This window comes from Lissotriton vulgaris, chromosome 3_1 (assembly GCF_964263255.1).
Source record: "Lissotriton vulgaris chromosome 3_1, aLisVul1.2, whole genome shotgun sequence".
Lineage (NCBI taxonomy): Eukaryota > Metazoa > Chordata > Amphibia > Caudata > Salamandridae > Lissotriton > Lissotriton vulgaris.
In genome coordinates, this window is record NC_141689.1 from 674,960,335 (window position 1) to 674,979,403 (window position 19,069).

The window sequence follows — 19,069 nt, forward strand, 5'->3', positions numbered from 1 at the left end:
CGTGTTTAAATGAAATATATTTATATGTGAAAATAAGTAATGAAAATGTTAGTTAAATGCAAAGAATAATAGAAAATGATAAAATGCATGTAATAGAATGTATAGCAAATGTGGATTAATAGTAATTTTATGTAAGTAACAGGTATTATATGTGAAATGTATTTTTTAGTGAGAAATGACTTTTATTGATGATAAAGATGGTATTTTAGAAAGAAAAGTGTACAAACATGAACTCGATATTTTTTTTTTAACGATATTGTGGTAGTCTATATTTTTGTAGTCGATATTTTTGTAGTGTTAGGGCTAATTTCATGTCCAACGATATATTTGTAGTCGATATTTATTTAAGCGATATTTATGTATTCGATATAGTTAGTACTCGATATTTTTTACTCGATATTTTTGTAGTTTGTGTAATAAGTATAGTAAGTCGATATTTTTGTCGTCGATAATTTGTCAACGATATTTTGGTAAGTCGATAATGTGCCCGTCGATAATATTTCAGTGATCCCTCCAACATATCAATGTTTTTGTGGAATGACTCAGTCTTTGAGTTTTGTATGTGGGTTTTGGGTGGCTCCTTCATGACTCAAATATTGAGTTGGAGGAATACTGCATCCCACCTTCTATGGTGAAACAAGAAACATAAAAAGTGAGTGCTGTCCTGAATGGTGACCTTGGCACCTTCTGGACACTTGATGGGTGCCCTCACTCCTACTGTATGGAGGTTAGGGGGACAAGAGGGGGTAGGGAGGCATGGGGCTTCTTTCTGCTGCGAGTAGCGCACACATTATCCCTTATCCCATATTAAAAGTGGCGCACCAGCAGCGTATGGGGCTTGTAAATAAGTCCCTAAATGAAATAGACAGTTATTTTCAATCATACAGCTATGTAGAATTAATTATATCCTGTTAGGTAACAAATAAAATACAATATTATTTGAGTAGATCAATACCTAAAGCTTGCAGGCAGAATATATTGAGAGTGCATTTTCATATTTTCCCTTTTAAGAAATACAGAAGTAGAATGTAGACATATTAGTCATGCTAAAATGTTTGTTCATTGCTAGTTCACATTAAAAACCATATATGAGAACTATCTACTCAAATGCTGCAATGGATAATAGCAGTGAGTACACTTATTATGAATATTTATATTTATGATGTAAATTATTCTGCAATTATAGTTGGAAAGAAAGGTTTAATAATACTGTCATCATTTTTATTTATTTATCCTAATTCCTGCTTCTCTATCCTCTTCCTATGTATTCAGTAGTGAAATTAGCAACTGCTTATGCGTTGAAACATGCTGAATTAGTATGCAAATCAGTCACTTAGTAAAACTGCACACAATTTCTGTGGGAAATCCCTGTTTCCCTTGGGATGCTCGGGTACAAAGCTGAAATCCCATGGTTTACCTGCAAGTCAAAATTACTGATGCCTGTGGGTATTGTATTGTATTGTATTGTATTGTATATAGCATTTATAAAGTGCAACAAACATTCTACTGGTAACCTGGCGTTGTGGTACGAGACGCAAACCATCATAAAGCGAAGAGGGGAGTACCCGATTAGACTGCACTTAACGACAAGAGATCAGTTTCTGGGAACAGCCACGTTTTAACCCTTTTCCTAAACAGAGACAAGATGTTGCATTGTCTAATTTTAAGTGGTAGTTCATTACATAGCCTCACAGCAGCAGTGCTAAAAGCCCTCCCTCCCATTCTAACCTTGTTGAAAAACTAGAGACCATCGCCAAACAAGCAGAGGAGGAGCAGAGTCTCCGAATGAGAGTGTACCAAACCAGTTTCTTCTGTAAAGACTTAGGGCCAGATCCATGCAAAGCCCTGAACAGTATACATAAGGACTTAACATTTATTCTTTGCAGCACTGGGAGCTAAGGTAGCTCAGCTAAGCACAGTGATGCAAAAGAGTCTTGTGGTCTCGAAAGCACCAATTTTGCCGCCGCATTTTGGACGCGTTGCTGAATCAGATACTTTGGCGACTCCAACTGTAGGGCGTTGCAATAATCAAGTCTGCTTAAAATTACCCCTCGAACTATTAAAGCTCTGGCCGAGTTTGGAAGCAACGGGAGGATCTTTCTCAGAGCTCTGATCAGACCAGAGCAGCCTCCCACAGCTTTATTCACTTGCGTCTCCAATGACAGTTTGGTACTGAACGTGTCTCCCAAATTTCGCGCTGTCTTAGTCGGAACCAGAGGGTGAAAAGTTACACGGGGCCAGAAATTATGAGGGAGGGGCAAATGAAACTTCTCAACTGTACAGTGTAACATTTTGGTCTTATTCAAATTGAATTGTAGAAAGTTGTTCCGTAGTCGCTGCGCAGTATCAGGCATACAGGCATGAAAATCCTCCAAGGCGTTAAACTGGGTTCCATCCAAGGATAAAATAATCTGGGTGTTATCAGCATAATTAACCAATTTCACATTAAGAGCCTGAATTATGTTAATCAATGGACTCAGATTTATATTAAACAAAATTGGGCTGATAGCAGAGCCTTGAGGAACACCATGCCAGATGTTGGAAAACTCTGATTGAAGTGAAGGAAGAGCCACTGCCTGACACCTGCCGGAAAGATAGGATCAAAACCAATCCAGGGCAGTACCCACTGCTCCTACTTCCTCTAGATGGGTCACCAAGATGCCATGGTTAACCGTGTTGAAAGCGAAGACAGGTCAAGCAGAATAAGTTTTGTCGATTGTCCCCTGTCTGCCAATAGAGGAAGGTCGTCCATCACGGTTACCAGAGCGGCCTCTGTTCCATGTTCCTGGCGGAAGCCAAAATGCACATCCACCAACTTGTTATTAAGTTCTAGGAACTGTGACAGAGATTTGCTGACCAATCGTTCAAGGATCTTCACTAGGTAGGGTAGGAGAGAAATGAGCAGGTTGGGTCAAGAGTGGCCTCCTTCAGAAGTGGCGTAACCACGGCCTGTTTCCAGCCAGATGTTACAACCCCACTGGATAGCGATTGATTGCAGATCTGCCACAGTCTGGGAAAAAGTTCTATGGCAAATTCCTTCTAGATTTTATGTGGGAGGCGATCCAAAGGGGAGCCAGAGGAGACACCCAAAGCGATCCTGCAGAATTCCGCCTCCAAAGGAAGCTCAAAGTGATCCAGGAGACATAGATTGGCTGTCCCTACACCAGGCTGTTTTCCTGCAAAAGATACCATTTCTACACCAATGGTCGAGGCTACTACTCCACTAGTCATAACTTCTTCCCCTACTGGCAAATTTGTTTTGAGACCATTAATGATAGTGCTAATGTTTTCTTTGTAAAAGGTATCCAAACTATCACAGAGATCTTGGGTTGCCTGAGTTTTGTTTTGTGAACACTTCAGGTTGGTGATGTCTTCAACTATTTTAAAAATACATTTGGACTTATTTGACGAGTTTATAATGATCTCCGTGAAATACTCCGCTTTGGTGGAGAAGAGTTCTTTTTTATACATAGATATGACCATTTTCCATGCGATCTTGTCCTCGTCTGCATAACACTTTCTCAGTTTTCTTTCTGCCTGTTTGCACTTTATTTTCAGGGTTTTCAATTTTTCATTAAACCACCTGGCAGAAGGTCTACCACTTTTCTTACGGTCTTTCAGAGGGGCGATTTGATTAACTGTGGTCATGATTTGATAGTAAAAATCTGCATAGTTCTCCTCTACTGACCTAGATATATCAAGATCCCCTTTGATAGCAAACATTGGTGAACACCTTGCCTTTCCCAATATCCCCTTCCAGTTCCTACTCAAGAAGCTCCTAGCTTCTCTAGTAGCTGGAGCTCCTCTACTGGAGATAAACGTTGAAAATTTGACCAGATGATGATCAGTCCAATCCACTGGGAGCACCTTCACATGTCCAGTGACCCTTTCCTCACTAAATATTAAATCAAGTGTGTGCCCCCCTGTATGTGTAGGCCCTGACACCCTTTGTAGTAGGCCTAGGCTTTCACAGGATTGAAGAAGGTTATTATATCCTGTATCTAAAGTCCTGTTTAGCCATAAATTGAAGTCCCCTGCAATGAGCAATCTACAATGAGTAAGAGCCATATTATTAAAAATGTCAATCAGAACCTGCAATTGAGGTGGACTGACTGCACCATGGGGTCTATAACAAACTATACCATCCAGTAAATGTCCTGTGGGATCCTTTAGAGAACCCCTTGAGCTCAAAATCCTCCACTGCATCAATATCCGTAGGGACAATATCCCACCTTTCTTTGAACAGAATACCAACCCCACCACCTCTGGCTGTAAGTTTTGGCTTATGAAATATCTTATAACCAGGGGGACACACCAATCCTGATTCAAGAACAAAATCACGAAAGGTCCACGTTTCAGACATAAATAAAACGGGAAACATCCTTTACGACGCAACTTTTACAACGCAGTGCCTTTACAATGCGGTATTTACAACGACAACCATTACAATGCATTGCGCTGGGGGGCGCTCTAGGATAGGGAATAAGTTTAATTTACTATCCAACACCTTCCCTAGTGTCCACGGGGACTGGAGTTGGAATAGTAAATTAAACTATTCACTATCCAGCACCCCAAAGCACTATGCGTTGTAAAGGTATTCATTGTAAATACCGCTTTGTAAAGGCATGCGTGGTAAAAGTATGCGTTGTAACTTCATACATCCAAATAAAACATTGAGGTGATGTGCTTCAATAATTTATTGAGTCTCTATAGAGTGTTTAGGTAGAGATCTAACATTTAGTAATCCGCAGACCAAAGCCTCCCTTCTCATAAAAGCAGACTTCGGACTAGCGGTTTCCTCAAATCTAGGCAAGCCAGTAATTTTGGGAACACAGAAATGCTAACAGTGTTCCGTAGGGACCAGTGATGGGGCGTGAGGGCTTATTGCACACAGTTGTATCCAAAAACTATGGGGCTCATTATGATGGTGGAGGGACCGCACTGCCAGCCGTGTGGTGGTGGGCCCTCCGCCATCGGACAGCGATGTACTCACCGCCCAATTAGGATGGCAGTGGGTACTGCGGCAGAAGCAAAGTCTGTCCGCCACTTCATCGCCCTGACAGACGTTGCAGTGTGCCTAGCAGGCAATGTCCACCAAATTAGGATGTGGGTCAAAAACGGCCTTTCTGGCTGGTGGGATTGGGTTTGGGGGACCGTTGCGGACCCCCCCTTGTGTCGGAGGAGGTGTTGCTGCACTGGGGGGGGGGGTACCCAAGGTACCCCATGCATTTCCCTGCAATAGGTGGCAGGCACTGCATGGTGCTTGCCATGTTGTGCAGGGAAAAGTACAGCATCACATTTTAACATTGCGTACGGTGCTGCAGTGAACCATGAATCAATGTTTCATGGGCATTAAACTTTAGCGAAGAAGAATTGATCACCTTGAATCTGTTCACAAACATTATTTGGGTAAAATGACTTTCCATAGACCACTGGTGTGACAAAACTCGTTGTTTGCGGCTTCCCGTCAATAGCATGGATTGCTGATTACTGACCATATGCAATCCTTTCTGTTTGACACACCTGCCGGGACTGATGGATTCCTATCAATTCAAAGATGAAAGCAAATCACTAAGGGTATTTATGAAATATGATCTAATTGAACTTCAACGAAACTGCACGGATGTGCATTATATTATTAAATAAAAAATGATCATACTATATTTCACTGCCTCGCGCGCATCTCAAAGGGGCCGGCCCATCATTGTTTTAAAGTGTCGACGATGAAATGTTGAATCTGTACATTATACCCGTCTTCGCCTCAACAGTGATGTGATCGCTCATTTTTCAGTGGTTCTTCTGTGCCTGGCACACTTACTCTACCAAGTGCCTTGTCACTGTCAGCCGGAGATTTTCTCTGGAGAAATCTCTTTTCCATTTTTAGAGGGGAAATTGTTATTTGCACCGAGTGTCAGTCTTGATTCATCTGCAGGGTATATACGAGATATAGAGTATCCTTTTCAATTTCAACTTTTACTCAGGCGTGCACGCAATGCCAGCTGGAGCGGCGGCAGATAAACCACGCCAGTCTTGGCAGACTTCAGCCTGCACAAACATCTCCCCGATCGGTGATGAAAGAATGACATCTTTTCTGTATGAATTGAACGCTATAACTTTCCTTTTCATCAAATTATGAGCAGCGTTTGGGATTGCTTGCTAAGAAATTACTTTATGTAAAAAACAGCCAATAGATTGCTGTTGAAAGTGGATGCAATAGCAATTCAGCACCTTTCAGAGTTTAAAATGCTCAAGTGATACATATTATTAGTGGAAGAAGTGTCTGAGGCCGCGATTGGTGCTATGGGACATTGAAAAAACGTGTACAATCGGGTAACTTTGCTAATCAATAATAACACCATTGGAACACTTAAAAAAAAAAAAAAAAAAAAAAAAATATATATATATATATATATATATATATATATATATATATATATATATATATATATATATATATATATATATATATATATATATATATTTTCTCGGTTAACGTATATGACATGCTTTTTAAGCAGAACAGCGCTTGCTTTAAAGGACATAAAAAGCACTGTTCCCTAAGTCCAAACCCCATATCAACACATGTACATTTTACATTTATAGAAACAGCACAGGATACAATTTTAGTTATGCATCAGGACGTGCAATGTGTTTTATTTCACACGCAATCAATTACTAATATCACATTCAGCCTATTTTATATTTGCTAATGATAGGGGGACAGGGGGACGAACCGTTTCTTCCCATGGTTTTCGACCCCTCGACAACTGCCACTAAGACTTGTCAATACTTTTGCTTCCGATGTTTGGGTTCATTCCAGTGCTATGGGATTTATTTCAGAAAGTCCATGTTCTTATTTAACGATTATGGAGACGTACCACCCGGTTATTGTTGTCACCACACTGTGCCTTTTGTTGATTGCAATTTCCATTGACTGGCATTTTTTCTTCAGATTTGTTTTGGTGTATGTATTCATACTTTGGCATTTCTACGTTATTTGTGGGCTGACTTCGCAAAGCTCTGAATTGTTCTGCTTTCCGAATTCGCACCAGTTGTCACTGTCAAATATTGATTTTCTTCTCTGCGATTAATAAATATATGTTTGTTTAAATCAGTGTCTGTGCTGATCCCACTCCAAAGCCCATTCGGTTTTGCTATTTTCTGTTTGGTTTACATTTTTGGCGTTCCACTGTCTTCTTTGAGAGATAGGTCTGATAAACTGTTTATATCACTTTATGGGACCAATTGATTAAAAGTGCTGCTATCCTTCTATGTTTAGCAACAGTTGTGATCCCAGCAAACTCTGACTTTTGAAATTTGTATGAAAAATACAGCACAAGAGTCCCAATGTTGAAATTTTTAAGTGATTTTCGTCAATATGTGTATTTTTTGTGAGCGTTACTGGTGTCTGTATGACTGTACCTCACTGTGATTTAAAAACAGATGTTGCGCCTCTGGAGTGTATAGCTGACACAGCGATGCTCCTCCCACACCTTTACAAGAATGTAAATGTTCTTTCCTGGGCTCATCCTTTGTGTAGTGATACCCTCACAGCAGGGTAGCCTCCTGTCCAGAGCACGCACAAAGAAGTGTGTGATTTCTGCAGTTGGCTCTGATCAAGAAAGACACAAGGCTGAACCTCACTTAAAGGGTCTCCCTTGCAAATTCAACCTGTCTGCAGGATCACCCCAAGTTTTCACCTTCTCTAGCTGAGCACATTATTTTAGGTATTAGTGCTCGAACCCTGCTAATCAGTGGTAAAGCGCGTGTGCTTTCCCTTCCAAACATGGTAAAGTTGGAATACCCTTCACTGGCACATTTAATTTACATATAGGTCTCTAGTACATGTGTACTAAATGTACCAGGGACTGTATAGTAAATACTACTAGTGTCCTGCCGCACTCATTGTCCCACCCACTAAGTAGCAATGCACAAAATGTCCAGAGACCTGCCCTTGCATCCTGTATGTTCGCAATTTTAAACTGCCATTTTGACCTGGTGAAACAAACCTTTTTCCAGACCTTAACCTTTCTTTTTAATATTTTACTCCCTAGGGTAAATGCCCATAGGGGAAGGAGCAAGGTATTTGAAAAGTAGGACATATGTACTTATGTTTTACATGTTCTGGCAGCAAAAAATCACCAAAATCATTTTTCACTGTTGCAAGCCTTGCTCTCTCAAGGAAAAGCAGGGCATACAGTATGACTCCTTATAATGCACAACTTCCATTTGGAACTAGCTAGAAAAATTATTCAAGGACTCATTTTAATAGGCATTTAAAATCTAGTTCAGAGTTTAATTTCAATTTTTGAAAAGGTAGCTTCTAGAAAGTTGTCACAAATAGATGGTAGAATGCACAATTAAATATAATATAATTTCAATATTTCTCAAATGCTCCAGGCCATATATGAACGCGTGCCACCCTGGAACGCGCTCCGTCTATGCGCATGAATGATTATTGCAAAATGTAGGCACCTCGTCAGGTCCCATAAACCAGGATGCACAGCAGATGTATTTGGAAAATCCAATAAAGTCAGCCAATATATTAATTTTTATCAAGGTTCATTCATCTGTAATCTGTATCTTTTTCACAAAATATTTGCGTCTCCAATCTTCACAAATTGTTCAATGAGTGCTCCAATGGGCTTTACTCATGGACACAAGAGTTTCACGATCCACATAATTCAACTTCTGATGGTAACCTCAATGCATTTCTGGTTTTTAGCCCTTCTTCAGGGGTGACTAGGATGGAAAACATTCTCATGAAAAACTTGTGTTACCCAGCAACCCAAAACCATTACATAACCAATTTAATTCATATAATTGCATGATATTAACCTAAATCACAACAGTTAAAAAAAAAATAACATCAATATATCCCGTCGTAAACATTCCTGTTTATTCTGAATTTTTATATTTCAAAGTGTAAAAAACATAATCCAATCCAAACCCTCAAACTGTATATTGTATGATGCAGCCCTGCCTATGTGTCCCATCGTTGTCTGACTACACGAAAATACCCCAGTGACACCAGCTTAAAAACTCTTCCTCAAACAACTTTCAAACAACATGCTCATTTAGTGACCTCCAAACCATTTGCTTTTCACATTCTCGACACCCCAAAATTAAACAAACCCTTCCATTTACTGAGAAACAAAAAATCATCTCATGTAACCATCAGGGCCGGACTGGCTTCCAGGCAGTTTGGAATGCTGCTGATATGGGGGCTGATTTCGTTAATGGGGACCTGCGTGAGCTAAACAAAATTTGTTTTGCTTTAAGTATTTGGAAGCACACGCAGGTATCCATGGACGAAATCAGAACCCACTGCAGTAAAATCAGGCAGCAACTCGGCAGCATTCCAAACTGCCCGGTACCCAGTCCGGCCCTGGTAACCATATATTGTGGGCCAAAAGTTCAAAATTCACTTCCATTAATACCGCACCGTGAACATGCACACCACTGCATGCGTGAGCAAAAGAAAACGTTTGTGTTCAACAGAAATCCCTAAACTGTGCCAGATTTAAATCTATCAAATCACGTGAATAACCAGCATCAAGTGACTCGCCAAGCCCAAGTGAACATAAACAAAATACTTAAATCATGCTGCTCCGAAGAACATCATATGTGAAACACTATCTCTATGTCCCTTATGTGTGAAAATAAATTCGATATTAAAAATATATATGAAAAATTGAACAACAATCCGCATGTATCATGATTGAAATTCTCATGATCAAAAAAAACAATTTTTTTTTAAAACTCATTTTTAAAAAGCAAATATTTGCTGGACAATGCTATCACAACAATAACAGTGCTTTTATTCTCAGTTATTGAACTATCCATTGTTGGTGAAACTCCAGTGTCCTCTAGCACACAAATGTATTCTGATGTCCACCAATGCTTTTGAGTCCATGCATCTGTAATAAGGGTACAAACTAAACCTTAGATGGAAACATATATATGTCACAAATAGATGGTAAAATGCACACCTAGATGTAATATAATTTCAATGTTTCTGTAATGCTCCAGGCCATATATGAATGTGTGCCAGCCTGGAAGGCGCTCCGTATATGCACAAGAATAACTATTGCAAAGTGTAGGCACCTTTTCAGGTCCCAGAACCCAGGATGCACAGCAAATGTATTTGGAAAATCTAATGTATTCATTTTTATCCAGGTTTATTCATCTTAATCCAAATCTTTTTTCACAACTTATTGACATCTCTTACCTTCCCAAATAGTTCAACGAGTGCCCCAATGGCCTTTACTCATGAGCACGGAGCCGCTGCTGTGCAACACATATCCACGCATGGACTTCGCAACTCCACCACCACTCCGTCGGAACTGCTGCTGTGTAATGCATCTCCATGCACGGACCTCAAATTGCTACTGCAGCTCCTCAGAACTACTGCTGTGTGGCACATCTCTATGCATGGACCTTGCATCGCCTCTGCTGCACGATTCATCCTCGATTCAGGACTTTGCATCACTCCACAAACAGGATTTAAGATACTTTTGTTCCCTGTAACCAGCCCACACTCCATCACAGTCTGCCTGAACCTGTGGCTTTATCCCAAACGGTCCAAAATAAAATGTCTATCCTATACATACCATTGGGAGATCAGCCCCATCAGGGCAGAGATCTCTCTATGGGATATTATTGGGAAAAGCAAAACATGTTTATTCAACTTAAAAATCAAATTAGTAAAAATATGTTTATGTTTAATATTAATGGAAAATTATTTTATATATTCATTTAAAATGTAAATGTCAACATAAACAATGCTACTGTACCATACCATTTACAGAATTATGAATAAATTATTTTAGTAACTTAAATATATTAAGTTAAATTAACATACATTTTTAAGGATGTATTTAATAAATTCCACCTAAGCTAACATCTTTATATGTATGTATTATTTATTAAACAGTAGAAAAGGTTATGCATATAAATTCATTTAAAATATCTTACTTTTTTAATAAAAGTACATTTATTTTCTTTCTAAATAAAAATCATTCAAATATTGTATCATAACATCAAAATTGTACTTGTAATTGCATTTATATTGTAACCCAGGGACTGTAAATTAAATGCTAATAGTGGACCCACAGAACTGATTGTGCTGCCCACTTGAGTAGCCCTCTAAACATGTCTCAGGCCTGCCATTGCTGAGCTTGTGTGTACAGTTATACAGATATATATATGGCATTACTGAAACCCTATAAAAAAGGAAAAAATAAAAACAACATAACAACTTTCCATGCTTTAGTACTTTATAACCATATTGGTCAGTATATTCCTATTGCAAACATTGAGATCTCAACATATGTGGATTCAGTGTGTTTGTTTACACTTAAGTATTTGCACTTTCTTGAGGTATTGATATGCACTTTGTGAGTATCGGAACGTGAGAGGTTTGGTAGTGAAATACTGTACACTAAGGGCCCGATTCTAAGCTCTGACGGACACATGTCATTCGGAGCCCCATTGAGGTCAATAGAAGCCTGTTGTACCATGCGTACATAGGCTCCCATTGATGAAAAAGGTATGTTGCGCACAAAAGCGTCCCCTGTAGTGGGGATGCGTCTGTGCCACCCGCACTGTAAATGCATGTGTAGGGGGGACCCATGTGTCCCCCCTGTGATCTAATCGTATGAACATTGCGATTGGCAAGAAACAACAGAAATGAAGACGCCCCATCGCGGGCCGTTCATTTGCCAAGGATACACCTATTAAATGGCACGACTGTTCAAAAGACTGTGGCTAATCATCGATGGCTTTTCCGCACTGATGAAGGCAGAAGCCAGAAACGCGTCTGCGGATATGACAAAGCCCCCTAATGCCCCGTGTGTATACCGAAGTTGCCATGTGTTTTTTGATCTTTTAAGCCGTTCCACCTCCGCTTTTCGGTTGCACCCGCCGTGAGTTCGGCTGGCCCTTGGTGGAATGGTGTTTTTTCTATTAATTTGGGCTGCCAGAAACGCCGCTAACAGATACTGTTGACCGAGTGAGGTCGTTGCTTAGACAAAGCAGGAGTGTCTCTCTAATGCGTGGGGCACTCACAGGTGTGGAGCGGCAGGCGAGGGGACACAGGGTCACAGCAGATGCATCTGTCATTTAATCTCAACGATGTGTGTGCCATGAACATTGTGATTGGCAAGAAACAACAGAAATGAAGATGCCCCATCTCGGGCTGTTCATTGGCCAAGGAAACACTTATTAAATGGCAGGACTGTTCAAAAGACTGTGGCTAATCATCAACGGCTTTTCCGCACTGATGAAGGCAGAAGCCAGAAACGCGTCTGCGGATATGACAAAGCCCCCTAATGCCCCGAGTGTGCACCAAAGTTGCTGTGTGTTTTTTGATCTTTTAAGCCGTTCCACCTCCGCTTTTCGGTTGCACCCGCCGTGAGTTCGGCTGGCCCTTGGTGGAATGGTGTTTTTTCTATTAATTTGGGCTGCCAGAAACGCCGCTAACAGATACTGTTGACCGAGTGAGGTCGTTGCTTAGACAAAGCAGGAGTGTCTCTCTAATGCGTGGGGCACTCACAGGTGTGGAGCGGCAGGCGAGGGGACACAGGGTCACAGCAGATGCATCTGTCATTTAATCTCAACGATGTGTGTGCCATGAACATTGTGATTGGCAAGAAACAACGGAAATGAAGATGCCCCATCGCGGGCTGTTCATTGGCCAAGGAAACACTTATTAAATGGCAGGACTGTTCAAAAGACTGTGGCTAATCATCGACGGCTTTTCCGCACTGATGAAGGCAGAAGCCAGAAATGCATCTGTGGATATGACAAAGCCCCTTAATGCCCCGAGTGTGCACCCAAGTTGCCGTGTGTTTTTTGATCTTTTAAGCGGTTCCACCTCCGCTTTTCGGTTGCACCCACCGTGAGTTCGTCTGGCCCTGGGTGGAATGGTGTTTTTTCTATATATTATATATTATATATATTTATATATATTACCTACTGGCGGTCACCAGTAGGTAGTTATAGTTTTTTTTTTTTATATCCTCATATTGCGAAGCTCTATGTATTTGGAGTTTCAGGTTTCTGCCTCTGGTTCTCTTACCAACACTGCCCCTTAATCGTTCGTGGTTGGGGAGTTTGTCGTCAACGCGGAGTTTTCCAGAGGAGTACCTTTAAGCCATAACATAGTACCAAATCTGGTTGGGGTGTGTGGGAGTGAGCTAGCCGTCTAGACTACTCGACAAGTATCATACTTGTCTACCAGATGTTGTTTCGCATTAATCATGGGACCGTGTGTCCTAACCCTGTATTGGAAATTAGATGATTTTCAAAGATTTCCCAATATTTAAACCTCTTATTGGTGTTTCCCTTCCTGTCTAGTTTGTTAATCCTTAAGACTGAGTTCATCCAGTCTCTATGTGTTGGTGGGGAGGGCCCAATCCAATTTATGCAAATCTCCCTCCTTGCAAGAACAATTAACACAGTACTTAGGATGGCCAAATTTGAAAAGAAAATGATCTTCTGTTTGTCATTGCTTGTAGGTATTTAGGGTAGTATTGGTGGCTTTTTAGCAGTGTCCGTATGTTTTTGAACTGAAAATCCTTGCAGTATTCTGTCAGATCTGGGCTTGATAGTCCTCCATCTTGTTTTCTCCTCCTGAGTTTTTTCCATGAAATCCTGGTTCCCTTCGAAGCCCATATAAAACTGATAATATCCCCCTGTGATTTTTTAAAAGGGACTTTCCAAATTCTAGAGGAATGGTATTAAAAAGGAATGTATAAAAAGGAATGACATGTTGATGATATTCAATCTTCCTATAAGACTTAATGGTAGACTGGACCATACTTTGAGTAACTTTCTCACCTCTCCTGTGACCTTGTTAAGATTACGTTGTGGAATCTTCTCTAGTTCATAGTTCACTAGGATACCTAAGTATTTTATTTCCTTCCTGATGTTTGGACTATTGAACTGAGTGTTCCAGGTCATAATTTCTGTTTTTGAATGGTTTACCAAATAACCTGAAACTTTCCCAAACTCGCTTATGGTTTCTTCTATGACTGACTTCGAGTTGACATAGTTGTCCGTAAAGATCATCAGGTCGTCTGCATATAGTGCTATCTTTTTTTCCCACATCTGATGTCTGAAGGGGGTAATCTCTTTAGTATTTCTTAGTTTGTTCGTCAACGGTTCAATATATAAGTTTAATAGCAGGGGCGAGAGAGGGCATCCCTGCCTTGTTCCTCTTCCTATTTTCACGTCTTCTGTAAGACTGCCATTGACTAGAATTTTTGATCTTGGTATCTTATAGATTTGTTTTATGACGTGCATGAATGGTTGACCAATGTTGTTTTTGATCATGACTCCATAATGTGTGGTAGCAGGATATCTTTTAATGCGATATATATCTCATTTGGTAGGGCATCCAGCCCTGCTGCCTTTCCTTTTTTAGACTTCTGATAATCTCTTCTACTTCACTTGTTGGGATTTCTTTATTTAGTTCTTCCTTTTCTTCTTCCGTAAGGGCTAAAGATGGGATGCCTTCTAGGTATGAGTCTATCTGGCTTTCTAGTGGGTTTGTATCTTCCGTGTATAGCTCAGCAAAAAATCTCATAAATTCTCTTCTGATTGTATTTTCGTCTGTGCTCTGATTTGCTTGACCTTCTTGATGTATTCTCTTTACTTTATTCCTGGCTTTATCTGTTTTTAGTTTCCAGGAGAGCCACTTTCCACAGCCTTCCCCGTATTCATGATTTGCTAATTTACTTGATTCCCACTTTGTATGCACTCTGTCTTCCAGGATGTCTTCAAGTTTTTCTTTCTGGCATTTTCTTTCTATTTCTAGCTCTTTTTTCCTGGTTGTGTCTTGTTCCGCTACTGTTTGCGTGTCGAGGAAGTTGATACTCTTCACCAGATCTGTTATTTCTTGTCGCATTTTTTTGTTTTTATATGCTCCCAAACTTAATAATTTTCCCCTTAAAATAGCTTTATATGTGTCCCAAGTGACCTGTTTTGTCGTACCAGTTTTATTATTTTCAAAAAAGTTTTTTGTTTCCAGTTCAATTTCTTTTACAATTTGCTGGTCAAGTAATATTGCTCTCTCTACCGTGAATCTTCTTGGAATTTCGCATGAATTTACTTGAAGTGTTAACTGGACAGCAGAGTGGTCTGATAAGTGAGCTGGGAGGTGAGCTAGATTTTTTACACTTCCTGACAGCTCTTGGTCAATAAGGAAGTAATCAATTCTTGACCTATGCCCCAATTTTTTGTTATGAAGCGTAAATGGTTGATTTTTTTCTCCTTTATCTCTCCAAATGTCAATCAGTTCTAGATCTCTTTTATAAATACCGATCCATTTCATCATTTTTGGTAAGTTTGCTTTCCTCCCTGGTGGGGACCTATCAATGCTGGGGTCCATTATAAGATTAAAGTCACCTCCCAGAATTATTGGGGAGGTAGCTTGTAGTAGATGGGAGTAGAGTTTCCGTAGGGGGTCTGCGTCATCCAGATTAGGTCCATAATATCCTGCTATTGTGAATCGGTTATTTCCTATCTTGACTCTTGCTATTGCCCATCTTCCTTTACAATCTACTTCTGCTGAGTCCAGGGTGGGTTTAAGTGATTTTTTAAGGATTATTACTATCCCTTTGATGTTACATTCTTGTGTAGTACATACATATGAATCTACCTATCTTAGAATTTTTATTACTTGAGCCCATTCCTCTTTTAATAGGTGTGTCTCTTGTAATATTATTTCACTTTCTGATGTTCTGAGATACTCCAGGATTTTGTTTCTCCTGCTCTTTGTCCTCATACCATTTACATTCCAGGAGAATATTTTAAGTATTTTAAGTTCTTTATTTGTGCTCATCATCTGTCCTGTTTCCCTTTTTCTCATTCCCCTTTAATCTAATATCTGTTTTATTCTTTTTGTTAAAAAAACTCCTTATTGATTTTCCATCTTCTTCTTCGGTTTGAGGATTTTTTTGTTTTTTCCCTATTTTGCTCCCCACCCTTTTTCCAGTACATGTAGTTTTTATGTTTTCTTTTTTGTGTTTTTTCGTTACCCTCCTTCGAAGCCTCCATCTACTTTTCTTTGGGTTATCTTCTTAACCCTTGGTAGCTCTAGACTCGTGACTCTTGACCTGTGTGTCTTATGTTTGTTGCAAAGCCTTGCACCCTTGTTTTACTTATGTTCTGTTATTCTTATGATAATCTAAGGATTTCTGCTTTAGCTTATTGGCTCTTCGGTTCGGATTTGCTCTTTTATTAATTCAATAAGGGATATAACTTCTTCTGGGTCTCTTATGTTCCTCATTTTATTCCGCCACATTATTCTCAGTGATGGAGGGAATTTCATCTGTACCGTGGCACCGAGTTGTTGTAGTTCTGGCATTAGGTTCCCCAGCTCCCATTGGCTGGTTTGGGAGGCTTTCGACAGGTCTGATCTAATTTTGAAGGTCCAGTTGTCTTTGTTGTAATTTCCCTTTTTCAGTGCCTCTTCAAAGATTTTTTCTTTTAGTACATAGGTTTTGAAGTTGATAAGAATTTTCCTCAACGTTTTCCTCTCTTTGTTTTTGCCAAATGGATCTCTATGAGCTCTCTGTATGTCTTCCTCTAATAGTGCTTTGTCAGCCCAGGGAAAATGGTCTGCCAAAAGTTCTACTACAAATTTCTTCATGTCTGACCCTTCTTGATTTTCTGGTACATTTAATATCCTTATATTGTTTTTTCTCGCCTGGTTTTCAAGCGACTCCATCTTCTCATTTAATTGTTTGCTCTCCTGTCTCAGGGTGTTTATCTCTTTTCGATTCTTCTCCACCTTTTTGTTAAGAGCACCCACTTCACATTCTACACCCGTTACTCTGTCCCCTAATACGTTTAGCTTGTTGTCTAGCTTCTCGCACACTTCCTGGATCTTGTCTAGCTTGGCCTCTGATATGGTAAATTTATCTCTCATCTCTGTCCATATCTTTTCAAGGAATTCATCTGTGTGGTTTTTGGCATTTTTCGGAGTTCCTTCTCCCGTATTTTTTTCGCTGTCTTCTTCGTCTGTTATCTCTTCCCTTATTTCCGCGGTATTTATATCTTTTGTACCGTCTTCCGCCATAGCTACTTTTTGCTGGGTAGTTGCTATTTCCTCTGTTCCTACTGCTTTGGTCTTCCAAGTGTTCTCCCAGATCTTTGTTACTGCTTTGTTTCTGATTTTGCTGCCCTTTGATGTTGCTTCTTCTGAGACCAGGTTTATTTGTTTCTCCAAATGTGTGTTAGCTATGGGAGGGGGCTGTGCTGTTGCAGGGATGGACGAGCTTTCCTTTCCCCCCAAAAAAGGGGGCCCTTTTGATGACAGATATTCCTGTCTATATGCCTGCTCCTCCGTGTGTGGACTCTGCTGTAATTGGACTTTAAAATAGCTTCTTAATGACGGAGTGACCTTAATTTTACCTTTCTGGGATAATTCAGTTTTTCCTCTGGAGGCGACTGTCCCTCTCTCAGAGCTATTCTTTATGTTTTGTTTGACTGATTTTCTAGTTCTTTTTTTGATTTCCCTGGGAGAGATACCTTTAGGATATTGTTCTTGTTTGAAAAAGTTCCTGTTTCGTAGGCTATAGCTTGATACGACCTGCTTGCCCTGTATTTCCACTCTTCCTCCCTAAGGGGGCTCTCACTTTCTACAGCCTCTGTGTGATTGGGAATTTTCTCAACCTCAAAATAACTTTCCCCACCCTCCTCTGTTACTTTCTGTGGATCACTCATGTGATGCTGTGCTTTTACAAGTTCTAATTTCCTTTGTGCTCTCTGTGTGTCTTTTGTGAGCCTACCTTTAAAGGAAATTACTTGATCGTCAGTTTCTTGATTGCCTGTTACACAACCGGCTTCACTTCTCTTGACATTTTGCCACAGCTCTGTGTGCTTTAAAAGGTTTCCACGCCTAGCTCCGCAAACTTGGTTATTTTTCCTTCCGCCCCTGCCCCTGCTGCTGCCCCAGCGAGAATTCGGCACTGGCTCTGTGCCGTTTGGATGAGTTGCACAAAGACGCTCTTTTTTCCTGTAGCTCCGGGGCAGCTCCGATACTCGTTCCGTGTCTGGGGCTGCTCTGCCACTCGCACCGCGGAACTGGAAGCTCATTCTCCCGGAAGCTCTTGCACAGATCGCCTTCGCCTCCACGGCGGCCCCCAGACTCCTGAGACACGTCCTGTTTCCCCGTACACCGCGGACTCCGCCCGGAGGAATGCGCTCGACTTTCCCCACGAGGCACCGCTTACAACCACCAGGTAGCTTGTCATTCCATTTTTTTTTTCCAGAAGAAATCCTTTTCTTACGTTCTTATGCTCGGTGAGTTGATTTTAGCTTTTCTAACGCATTGGTGCAATTTTGCTCGATTTCCCCTACGTCCTCATGTCACAGGAGTCGTGGAGTCTAGAGCTCTCTGGCCGAGCGTCCTACCCAGCCGCCATCTTCCCCCTACTAGGTAGTTATAGTTAGGAACTATTTTCCATAGGAAATCCGTAACATTCTATTTGTATTAACTTGGGTGCAGGTCGATGAATCTTTGCGAAATTTTCAAAAATTTTGGCCAGTTCCGGCCTGCTCCTATCCTGAAAGTCTCGGGGTGATTCGTCAAGCAGAAGCCAAGAAAAAAAATGTGTTTTCCCTGTGCAGTTTTCCGTAGGAACCTTTAATTGCAGCTACAGCCCGAACTGCTGAACGGAATTACTCCAAATTTGGCAAAGAGGTAGTCCTTGGTTCACACTTGTGCCTTATGGTTAAATGGTGTAAATCTGTCCAGTAGTTTTGTAGATATTAAATGAAAATAACATATATATCTGGGCAGAGCCTAATGACACATCTCATCGTCAGATCTGATTGGCTGTCAGCACTTCATCCAAGAAGTGTTGGCAGCGATCTTGGGACCAATATACATGATAGCGCCTCATTAAAAAAGCATTGCAGTTAATAGAAGATTTTAAGACTTTAGTTACATTTGTTGATAGTACCATACTCATTTTAGGAATTGTGGTATGTTCTAAGGTGATTTTACCATGTGAAAAAGCCTTCTGCTGGGTTATTATGAATCATGTTTGAGAGAAAA